This window comes from Peromyscus eremicus, chromosome 6 (genome assembly GCF_949786415.1).
Source record: "Peromyscus eremicus chromosome 6, PerEre_H2_v1, whole genome shotgun sequence".
NCBI lineage: Eukaryota > Metazoa > Chordata > Mammalia > Rodentia > Cricetidae > Peromyscus > Peromyscus eremicus.
In genome coordinates this window covers 11,450,367-11,463,594 of record NC_081421.1, presented here as the reverse complement: position 1 = coordinate 11,463,594, position 13,228 = coordinate 11,450,367, and positions in this window count along the sequence as shown.

Sequence of the window (13,228 nt, the reverse complement as noted above, 5' to 3'; positions counted from 1 at the left end):
CCATGTACTCCTCCTGCACCGTGTACTCCTCCTGCTCCGTGTACTCCTCCTGCTCCGTGTACTCCTCCTGCACTGTGTACTCTTCCAGCACCGTGTACTCCTCCTGTTCCATGTACTCCTCCTCCTCCTCCTTCTCCTCCTCCTCCTTCTCCTCCTCCTCTGTGTACTCCTCCTGCATTGTGTACTCCTCCTCCGTGTACTCTTCCTGTACCGTGTACTCCTCCTCCTCCATTTACTCCTCCTCCTCCATGTACTCCTCCTGCTCTGTGTACTCCTCCTTCTCCGTGTACTCTTCCTGCACCGTGTACTCCTTATGCTCTGTGTACTACTCCTGTACTGAGTTTTTACATTCACTATTCTCTTTTGCCAACTTTATTCAGATACTACCTGATTTACACTTACCAATGACTTGACTCATGTGTCCTCTAGTCCCACAAAGGTAGATACTGGACATCTATTCCTTGTTCTATTTATATTTATATTATTTTTCAAAAAGGAAGAAAACACTCACACTATTTCTTATACTCAAAAACAAAATATCTACTTTTCATAAACATGAGTAGGCCTTTATCTTGGAATATGCTGCCAGGAAACTTTCAGAAACATAGTGAAATGAAATAGTAAAGATGATAGAAATACAACATGTCATTACTGTGAATGAACAGCAGATTCTCATGAGACATCCTCATAAATATCTAAGTAGCACACAGTGTCACTGTGATTGCACTCCATGGAAAATCCACTGGAATCCTCTCTGCTTGACTAATTAAACTCCACATAATGACGGAAGCAATCATAAGGATAACTTAAGAACTATGTGAAGGACTTAAATTTTCCAAAGACTGTGGCTAAAGACATTTTTCAGTCATTTAACAAATCACCAATATCTGCTCCATGAAAGGCTCTACCTAATGTTAGGAAGAAGCTCATTTCTGGTTGGATCATTTACATTCTACCTACCAGAGATAGGAGGCATGGCTTCACCTACAGATGTAACTGATAGAAAATGAACCAGAGTGGGAGGTAAAAAGAAAAATCCCATCGATAGAAACCCTGGCTTTCTGAAGTAATGAGGACCACGCAGATTAATGAGATTGTGAAACTATTACAACTATTAATTTTTCTTTTTAGGTTCTTGACATGTAGAGTGAAAAATTAAGTGAGTTAGACAAGTCTATTTGAAAGTGTAAATGAATAAAGGATTAGATTAGGTTCACATTGGAGTGTGTTTTAGTTGTTCCTCACACATATTAACCTACATAGTGAAGCTAAAATTCTTTAAATTTCAGATTGTGCATCTCCCTTGAAATCTTCTGGGCTTAGTTTAATTTCCCACATTTTGCAGTTACAACATGTTTCCAATATAATTAAAAAATAAGTTTATTCTGTGTTCTCTCTCCCCTTCTCATTTTCATCCAGGACATGAACTCTTCTGAAAATTTGCATAGTAACATTTACTCTCTTTTCTGCTCTATGAAGAAATATAATTAAAAAGGTGAAAGACACTGAGTTGATGGCTCAGAATGCTCTAATTCATAATGGTGTATTAGCATTCTGATTAAAAGAAAATATCTAATGAAACCAGAAGAAAATCTCACGCTCACCCTTCTCATTATATGTATGGTGAGTTCTGAGACTCAGGCAATGTTGCTGCAGAAAGGCTATCATAAGTGAATGTTGCTTAGGAAGCTATTCAACGGGAGTTTTAAACAGCTGTTCCCCGGCTTCATTAAGACTCATTATGAGTTGTCATGTAATAGAGAACTTATATTTTTTGATGATCTCTGCATACCAGTGAAGATAAAAGTATGTCTTAAGGCAGAACTAAAAAGAACAGAAGTTGGTACATATTAAAAATAGATTACTAAAATGCCCTAGTTAGTTGGCACAGACCTTAAAAGCCCAGTACAATCATTCAGATTTAAAGGGAAAGATAAAAAGTGACTAAACTCACTGAGCTTTTAATACATCAATGGTTATATTTTAGAGGAAGAAAGCCCTCCACTCTTTTATATGAAAGGTACCTGAGGGCCCAAAGATTGATCTGTTCATCTTCTGATGGGATTCACAGAGTTGGTATGGCCATGGCCCTGAGGGGCATCCTGGTGGCTTTTCTAATTGTTCCTTGTCTTCAAGGGCAGGTGGAGTTACATCCACCCTCCATGTATCATGCCCCAGACACCTTCCTCCTACTGCACAGAGCAAAAGGCTATCTCAGCTCTTGGTCAAAGCTGAAGGTCATTGACATAGCTAGTTCTGTATCAACAGGGATCTTCAGAATTAATACTTACAGTAGAAAGGACTGTGGGAGTGTGTGTGGAGGAACAGAGGTCCATAGAACCAAGTTTTGGAGCTCCTTTTGCACAGTAAATTCATTGTTTAAAAAAATGTTAACTTAGATTATTATCACTAAATTTAGCAAGAACTTTAAATGGGTGCCTTTTTTAATTCTTTGTGAAGGATAAGAAAACATCTGAGGGAGGAAGAGATGGCTTAGCAGTTAAGAGTCCTTACTGCTTTATCAGAGGGTTAGAGTTCAGTTCTATCTAATACCCAAGTTTTGCAGTTCAAAACTACCTGTAACTCTAGATCCTAGGGATCTGACACTTTCTTCTGACCTTCATAGTCACCCAGAAATGTGTATACACACACACACACACACACACACACACACACACACACACACACATACTCTAAGATAAAATTTAAAAAGGAAAACATTACCAAGTACTCACATACAATATTACTCTTGCTATTACTTTTCAGTTGTGTGATGGATTGGGATTAATGGTGGTGCCATTAGCACTGCCAATAGCTGCCTCTCTCCTATCAAGTGTCACCACAACATGCTCGCCAGAAGCAACCTTGTGACTATCTTTGCATCTTTGTCTCCATTGCAGGTTCATTTATATCCTCATCCTCAAGCACATTCACTCTCACCTAGAACTCCGTATCTCTTGAAAAAAATTGAGAAAATGTGAGGTGACTATCCTCTTTCTACTGTATCCTTGTGAAAAGAACCAACATGCCAGGGACATTGCATATGTGCCAGTTGAAGGAAAGAGCAGATTACCGTAAAATTCATGACATCTCATAGAAAGCACCCTCCATGATGGGCTCCCAGGTGTGAATGTGGTAAAGGAAGAGTGCCTCAGGAGGCAACATATGAAATTCTATGAAGTAGCATAATTGCAGAAGGCTAAGGTCAACAGTCATGATCTAACAAAATATAGGCAGGGTAAAAAAAGCAAATATCCTCAAATGTGTACCAAATTGTAAGAAATGAATAATATCTCCTTTACATTAGATTAGTATGAAAGGAGAAGAGGTAATATTAGGTGATAAGATCTATTTCCATAAAAACAGCAAGGTGACTAAAACAAGATCCAGTCAGGGAAAAAATAGTATTTGGTCTTGCATTAGCCAGGTTTCTTCACAGAAACACAATCACTGGGATCTGTTTATGTAGATCCAGGTGCAGATTAAAATGTATAGACTTAAAGCTAGATGTAGTGATGCACACCTGTAATACCAGTGCTGGGGAGACAGGGGCAGAAGTTCCCTGGGGTTTGCTGGTCAGATAGTCATGCTGAGTCAGTGAACTCCAAGTTCAGAGAGTGACCATCTTTCAAAAATAAGATGGGCAGCAAGAAAGGAAGACACTTGACACTGATCTCTGGCCTCTACATGCACATACACACGTGCACATGTGCAAACATATACACATGCAAATGTCACACATACACAAACACCAATCCCCTTCAAATGTATAGGTTAATAGAAATGATTTAGTACAAGGCTGGATCCATATGACTAGGCAGCAAAGTCCTTTGCAAGCTGGAAACCAATGATTTAGCTGTAACCCAAGACTGTACACCAGTGACACCAATGGCATAAGTCCCAAGGACCAGGAATACTAAGTTGAAACCCTAACACAAAACAAAATGGATTTCCCAGTTCATGTTTTGCTACCTTTTGGGGCTGTTTTGGCCCTTGGTAGATTGGATGATGCCTATCTCCACAGGTGACAGCAATTGTCTCCCCATTAACTAATTCAGATATCAATCTCTTCTTGAAACACTTTCAAGAACACACCCAAAATTATGTTTACTAGCAATCAGGGCATCTATTATTCCAATCAAGATGACACATAATTTTAGTGAGTGCATCCCAATTTGTAGTCATTTTGAGTCCAAAAACTTTTATTCTAACTTAACTATTGAGTTTTACCATTCAGATGATGATTATTTGTCTTTCATATTTGATCATCTTTAGACCAATATCTTGATATTACTAGTAATAATTGTCAATAATTTGGTGACATAAAGATAATTAGCTAGTATTGGTTGTTTATTTAATGTTCCAAGGTACTATTCAGGTAGGATATTAATTTCCTATTTTAGCTTCTCTTATAAATGCTTACAGATGATAGAAGTAGCCAATAGTGGCATCATTATTTAGGTTTTATCTAATCCTTTGCAGGAAATCCAATGTTCTCTTTTACAACAGGTTTCTAGCTCTGTCTACCCTCTCATTACCAAAGAACTTTAGACAGTTTCAAAGGAAGCTTTTATAGCTGTTATTTTACAATCCTGAGAGGCATATGAGGCCAGAGTTACAACTCACATTTAATAGATGAGGATACAGGTCAAAGAGGCTACAGGAATTGGACAGTCAAAGCAACCAGTTAGTAGATGACCTAGGGCTTCAACAGAGGTGTTCTGAAATCTAATCTAGCAATCTTGTCTGCTCCGTGAGAATGCATTGCCACACACTTGTCTATAGAGCAAGTACTAGGAAGAAATTGAACTGATTTTGGTTAATCTGTTTCCAGGAAAGATTTGTGGGTTAAGATGGGGAATTATGATCCCTGAAAATGAAGCAGATATATCTCATAAATTTCTGCAGTCTTTTGTTTTTGTAATTACTTTAAAATAATTTTCATTTTAAAAAAGAGTGTTAAATATACAGTCCTTCTAAGAGTAAGAGAAAGTCTGTGACTAGCTCAGCATGTGAAAAGATGACAGGCAATTTAATTTTGCTGTGCAGACTCTAGTTCTATCTTGTAATGGATAGTACCACCTTAGTTCTATGCTGAATTTCTCTGTGTTTCTAAGGATTTAACAAAGTGTGAATGACCTGTTCTCCCTATGAAAGATGACAAGCATGCTGTGATGACAATACCATGCAATCAATTTTCAGAAAGGATTCTCTCTATTCCCCATGCAGCTACTAAAATAAGAATGGATTAAAACAGAAAGGGCTTGGCTAAGGTAAAATGGGACTGAGATGTTAGAGGTCATGGTCTTCCATTAAATACTTTTGCAATCATCATCCCTAAAATTTTATACGGAAATTTTGCTGCTTTAAATGAAATGAAATGGCTTGTCTTTCTTTTGTATCATGACCGTGGTTTCCCTGATGAAAGAGCAATTATTTTTCCTTCTGATTCTATTCAACTTTATTTCTCTGCATGACAAGTCTATCTTTTATTTCCAATGTAATTCAAACTTCCATTTGGATAATCCTTGAGGTCAAAAAGAAAAGGTATGAGATGCATGTTATTTGAATGTAGTCTATTATAAGCCATTCACTGGAGTATGTATCTTTTCCTCTCTGTATCACTTCACTCAGTATCAAAGTTACCATTTGTTACCTGTGTTTTCACTATAGTGTATTCTAAGTGTTACTTAGTATGTTAATTTTAAATTTGAGTACCACAGTGGATGAATTTAGTCTTAAAAATCACAGGTCAGATCAGAGTTTCGCCAGGGTGTATTCCATAGAACACTGCTTTTATACTCTAAAGAGACTGGGCAGGAGGAATAATATTGTGGAAAGGCTATAATGATTTCCTTTATAAATCACAATGCACCTGGGCATACTAATGGTCCCAGGAACTCTAAGGGTAGGTATTTTTCTTCTTTTTTTTATTATTTCCTTTATTTTTGAGATTATAATTATATCATTGCCCCCTTCCTTTTCTACCTTCCAAACACCCAATAACCCATCCATGCTCTTTCAAACTCATGGCTTCTTTTTTCATTAATTATTGCCACACACATATATGTAAATATATATACATATATATTCCTAAATATAACCTATTCAGTCTATGTAATGCTACTCACATGTATATTATAAGGTTGACCATTTTGTTTTAGATGACTAATTTGTGTGATCTTCCCTGGGGAAGACTATTTCTCTCACTCTCAGCATTCCTTAGTTTCCTGTATTTCTTTGTGTAGGGTTGAGGCCTTGTGGTCTTTACCCCATCCACCTTGTAATGTCTATTGTTGTCCTTGTTTAGTTTATTTAGTGGGACTTAATAGAAGATACTTCTGACAGTCCTAGGAGACATAATTTCTCAGCAAACTCCATGATCTCCCAGCTCTTATACTTTTTCTGCCTCCTCTTCTTCAATGTTTCCCGAGCTTTAGGTGCAGCTATGGTTTTGTAGATGTATATATTGGGACTGGGCTGACCAACTCTGCATTTTGATTGATTATGGTTTTCTCTAATAGTCTCTGTTTATTGCAAGAAGATATTTCCTTGATGATGGGTAACTCTATGTGTAAATATACAAATATAGTTTAATTGAAATTTTCTCACCTGGCTTGAAAGTGCTCTCTCTGAGAGTCAAAGACCATCTAACAAAACCCCGATAGCAGGCATGAGATGCCCTCTTTTGAGTTGTTGATTAGTGTTGTCACAGACATTGTTAAAACATTGAGGCTATTACTATTGCCCTCGATTGTCCCCTAGAGGTGTAAGGTGAGTCCCCATTGCTGAAGACACCATGCACTTCAGATGCAGAGGCTCCTCAGCTGCAACTGACATGAATGCCTCCTCTCTGAGGACTACTTTCCATGGTACCAGAAGGCACCATGGAAGTTTCTAAAGGAGGGAAGCAACCAATAGCCCTACCCAGCTATGATGCCTATCAACTGAAACAATGACCAACATGACATGATAACTCTAAGTGTACAGTAGTGGCACACAAACCTTGACAGTAACCAACAGCTCTCTAACTTGACTTAAGGCCCACTCAACAAGAGGGAAACCATGTCTCATACTAGAAACCTAGCTGATTATCCAAGACTAATGAAGTCATGGATCTTGCAGGAGAACCTGCAACCACCACTTCCCTAAACCAACATAATCCCTAACCACATTCTAAATATTTGTCGTTATACCCACAGATAGGGTAGGTACTTTTGTTCAGTTTTGTCTAACTTATCATTTCCAGATTCATTTTATTCAATCACAAATATTTCATGATGTTTTCAATATAGGCCATGTTTTCTTTTTTTAATTATAGAAACATTATAAAGAGAAACACATAGATTGTGTAAAAATTCTTGCCACTATGGAACTTATGCCTCAGAGGGAGATAAAGACAATAAACTAATCAGTTAAATAATATCCTGCCAGCTGCTGCAAAATGTGGTTGAATTAAATATATGGAATTAAAAGAATGGGTAGGGGGAATGGAAATGGAGAATGATTTTTTGACCTCGGAAGCTATGCTGTGCTCATTTTTGAGCTCCTCATAGACCTAGCATTCCACAGAAAACACAATGGGCTCAAGAGAGGTCCATGCTCTACCAACCTTGGGTTGCTTTACATCCTTGAATTATGCTTCATATTTCTTTATAGAATATTTATTTTGCTAATACCCCCAATTCAATTGTATTTTTCCTAATTTACTATCAATATCTGCAATATGTGAACTATTAGTTATATAACACTTTAAAATTTTAAAAATAGCTTTATCCTCTGAAAGATTGAGACAGCTAACCAAACTTAGAATAATAACCACTAGATGTCGATGTTACCACTGTATCTCAGAGATGATCTTAGACCTTAGCAAACTTGCTTGACCTAGATATTTCACAGCATAAATAGATACTAAAAATCTTCCTAATCTATTAAGATGCATATGGATAAATTTTACAAGTATTTCCTAGATGATAAAGATAAACATCTATCTATCTATCTGTCTGTCTGTCTATCATCTATATTCTATAACATTTGTTAAAAGATTCCATGGAAGGTAGGAATATAGGCTTATTTACCTATTCATCAAGTTAAAATTTATCTAGTGCTGGGAATGTAGCTTAAGTGGTAGAGTATTTTGTTTTGCTACATGAAGCCCTGGGTTCAATCCCCAGAACTTCATAATCCAGGCATGGTGATACACACTTGTTATATCAGTACTCAGGAAGTGAGTGAGAACAATGACAAACAAACCCACAACCTCACAAACAAACAAACAACATAAATAAGCAAGTTTATCTCAACCTGTATTTTATAGCATTTACTTAATACTGTTCAAAAACTCCAGAAACATCTGTTGAGCACTATGTAGATTTGATAGGGAAGACAGCAAAGACAGTAAGTCATACACAATGTGCTGTGATGATGATATTTTGAAAGGTAAACTGTGAAAAGAGTAGTGAGGACTTGACATAGACTAGACTTTCAGGGAACTGAAAGTAAAACCTGAAGGACAGTAATAAATCAGTTTTGTGAAAACTGGGGAATGAGTATTTCAGACAAAATGGGCAATAAGGGTAGAAGAGTTTGCCAGAGGCCTATATAAAAACAGTTTGACAGAGGCTCACATAAAAGCAGAAAACTGTCTGCATCTGCTAAATACATAATATTCCTCGTTAGGACTCCATCCCTTACCTCCTGGTTCCATCTCTATTTCTAGGCCTTCTTCAATTTATTGTTTTGAATTAAATATCCTTTGTCTCCATGATGCTTGAACCTCAATGAGTTTGAACCCTTCAGTTGTTCTTTTCCTTTGGGGTAGGGAAGGACTCTCTCCAGTCATCTCATTGCTTAGTTCTGAGTCACTCCTCTGACCTTCCAAAGAGGCCTAACTGAATGGAGGGTGAATTCTTACTTCTTGATAAGGACCAGTGCCATCTAAGTCCCTGTGCTCCTGTTTCATGGCTAATGGAACTTTGTTTTATTTCCTGTCATTATCCCATAACAGACTGTAGGCTTGGTAAAACAGGAATTACGCCTGTATTCTGTTAGCTCTGTCTTCAGTGTAAGCACTATTCTGTTTTATCAGAGGCTTCCAATAAGAGCTGGATGAATGAGTGCATTAATGGATAAAATGAATTCATCTTGAGTGTAGAAATAGAGCCAGACATTAGCCTTATGGCTAGCTAAATCCCCAGGTGTTCACTCATGTTCAAACCAGTTCATGCAAGAAAGTTTGGTTAAATCAATTGATGAAATTCTGGATTTATGTTTAGAGGAAAACAATCATTATCTGTAGTATTTCACATTAAAAATCAATATAAAATAAGTTCCCTTAACTCTTCTTTCAACTCTAGTCTCATCTCTGATGTTCTTCCTGAAAGACAATCTTGATATAGTTGGTGATGGTTTTTCCACTTCTATCTGCTCCATTGCACTCAATGGACTAGGGACAAATGACTCTTTGGGTATCCAATACAATCTATGAATTACAGTCTTATTTTTCTCTTTATCTAACAACATTGGTACTGTTCATCATTTATTCTTTGTGGAGGCATGTTCTTCGACTTCTCAGCTCTCCTCACACTACCCTACTTTTTATTCCTCTGCTGTATTAACCTCAACTTTCTAAATGTAAATGGTTGGAGAGACACTAGGCTCAGGCTCAGTCTTAACCTCATCCTTCTCTGTATTTTATATCCAATTGTAAGGCTTTAAAAGCACCTATCCCTTAGGACAGTGGTTTTCAACCTTACTAATGCTGTGACCATTTAATATAGTTCCTCATGCTGTGGTGACCCCCATCCGTAAAATTATTTCATTGCTACTTCATGGCTATAATATTGCTAATGTTGTGAAGCATAATGTAAATATCTGATATGTGACTTTAAAGGGGTCGTGACCCATATGCTGAGAGCACCACTGCTTTAGGATGTTCCAGTTTTATACTTGTAGCCCTATCACAGTCCTGAAGTCCAGATTTTTCTGTTCAATTTTCAACTGGACATCTGCACTTACATGCTAATTAGACATCTCAAAACTAACACATCAAAAACTGAACTTTTGAATTTCCTCACAAAATCTGCTCCTCCAGAAGTCTTTCTCTTCTCAGTAAATGCAGTTCATTCTGCCAATTGTTCAATCCAAACATCTCAGAGTCTTTCTTTATTCCTCCCTTGCTTTCACATCCTGCTTGGCATCTATTTCTGGTCCTAAGCACTGTGACTGTGAAGTAAGTTTAGAACTCAGGAATCCCTTACCACCTGAACCCTGGCACAGTAAGCTAACTGGTCCTCCTGACTCCATGACAACTACAGGAGTCGTCACTTAGTAACATATGTTGGGTTGTGTTATTCCTGTATCCTGTCTCTCTCCATCCCCACTGTGGCTCTGGCTCCATGTGACCTTCCTTAGCCTCCCTTTCCCAGCTACGGTAAGGTGCTTCCTGTCTTAGGAAACTGTACCAAGCCAGTCTGGTTTTCATTTAACACTCCAAGCAGGATCTCACTTCCAGTACTTTCCATAGTTCACTCCCCCGTGCCTGGCGACATTTTTTTTCAGCAGATACAAACATGGCTTACTCCTTCCTATAACTCTGTGTTGGAAATTTACATTTTCTGAGAGTCCTTTCATACTTCTTCAAAATCAGTCTTCTATCATTGTTTCTCCTTACTTCTTCCTCTCCTTTAGGTAATAGATGGACAAGTGAATTCAGTAGCAATCCTAACGATGACTAGAACTCTAAATGATATGGCCCTAATGGTTTTCTACTGCTTGTCTCAAACAAAGCAGGAAACTTAAATTTCTAAGCACGTGCACTGCTTTTCAGGCAGCTTGCTCCCTTCTGATGAACTGGTTGTGCAAAAGGATTCATGCTTTCTGGTTTTGCTAAAGATCAAAACCTTTCTGTGTTTTCGCATACTCTTCTCCAATGGTTTCCCATAATTATTCAGACTTAGTTAAGCCCAGCCAATGAGCTCATTCTTATTCTTTCAGCTCAGAACTTCCTCTAAGCTTTGTGTATGGAAGTAGGCATGTTGGTAACATACTTTGGTTTTTATAGAAAAGAATCGTAAAAGAATTTACCTTGCTCCTTAACATTATAGCATTTTCAAAACATTACGACATAGCAAAGACTATTTGTAAAGAGTTCCATTGTCATTTCCCACCTACCCCTTTGCACCATGTACCAGCTGGTGCATGTTAGGTGAATGGCTTGGTAATGGCTCAGTTCCCAGGGAGAAGGAAATGAATGAAAAGCTAAGCAACTTTTTTTCATTTTGTTTTTAAGTGCAATTAAGTTCCATTTAGGAAGATATTCTGTTCTGTTTAAGACTGTTTTCCTGGGCCTGTGATTGTATCTCATGTTTTGTGTGCATGTTAAAAATAAATGTGTTGAATTAAAGAGGTGCATAATATCACTTTCTGGAAGAAGGCTTGGACACTATACTAAGACCTTCATTTTAACCTTCATCAGGGTAAGCATGCCACAGCCTCCATGATTCCCTCAGTAAAATAGGGGCAATGCTACCTCGGAGGACAGCTCAGTGGATTAGGTGAAATAATGTGAGCTGTGTGCATAGCAGATCCTGGGTAAGTATTGGTTGTTTTCCAGCTCCATGGTAACCTTCCTCCGTTTCTACTGTTGGCCATTACATTAATTTGGTTCATTCTAGGTAAAGAACCTTCAGAAAATTCTATCATTTTGTCACTACGTTTCTTCTTTTGCCCCTGAGATCACAACTACGGAACGTTGCTTTGAGGATAAATCATGCAACAACAGAGAACAGCAACAAGAACCAAAATAGAACCTGGTCTAACAAACATCCTGTAGCTCATGCATCATTATTATTCGGTAAAGTTGCTGAATTTCCAATATCTGTGATGGGATGTGATGACTGCACTGCCCAAAGTGTACTTCAGGTTCCTTGGAAAAGCTAACTTTATTGACATATTCCCTACTTTCTTATCATGTCACTCTTTCTCTCCTTAAATCCATGTCTAGGGAAGACCTACCTAAATAAAAGTAAAAAAAAAAAAAAAAAGGGGGAATCTTCAAAAATGATTAAGTAGCAATATTAAAAAGTATCATTTTAAATAAAGAAAATGCAACTGGATGGGAATAATTATTTTCTTGTATTATTTCTTTTATTACTCTCAGATTGTGTTGGTCTCAGTTCCAGTGGTCTCTTAGCAGGGGTACTCCTTCCTGAGGGGGAGGGAGGTAGCTGTCTTTGATACATCTAGATATTTAGTAGCAGTCTTCACTTCTTACCTGTTAGATGCCAGTAGCAGCCTTCCAGAAATGTCTTTAGATATTGTTAGTTATGGTATGTTGACAGGCGAATAAGTAGTTACCAACAAACACAGATGGTTACTGGAAGCACAGGCTAGGGTGCAGGGATGTTCTCTACTAATTGGTCATCCTCCTATGGGAAGAACAAGTCTAGGCTCCAGTTTCTCTTAACAGGCAGAGTTCAGAGTTGACACTCCAGGATAATTATGAACAGTGCTCCTTTTCTTCTTCAAGTCTGTGCACAATCAACTTAAACTATGTAATGAACACTATTCTAGACCCTAGAATCCAGTGATTAAAGTGATAAATACACAATACATGTGTGAGGTCTACCCTTCACCCTCTGAAACACAGGTTGCAATTTCCTTTATCACCATCGCTGGATACAAGTGTGATGAGGCAAAGAAAGTTGCCGGAGAGTAATGGAGTGGGTTAGATGGATGAGAAGGCCTCTTTGAGGCCATTTGAGACTGAAATCCATACCACCACCACCACCCCACACACATTCAGGCTCAGTCAGTATTTTTCATACTTGGTCCCTAGCTCATGATGCTGTTTGGACTGTACAGCCTTTGTGACATGGTACCCACAGAGGTCCACCACTAGGGGAAGGGCTTGACTGTTACAGCTGCCTCTGATACTTACTGGTCTGCAGTCTCTGCTTCCTAACCACCACAATGTAGAAAAGGAGCTCCCGTTCCATGGGGGCTCCTCAGCCATTGGTTCACAGGGAGGACGGGGAAATCCATGGCTGATATGTGAAATTAAGTTAATTATAAAATAAAAATATTTTAAAAAAAGAAAGAAAGAAAAGGGCTCCCTCGGGCTACCATCACCAGACAGAGAGCTGCTCTTATTGTGCCTTCTCTGACTGCCAGCCTTAGAGACTGTCAGTCAAAACACAGCTTCCCTCCCTTGAATTGGGGGTCTGCA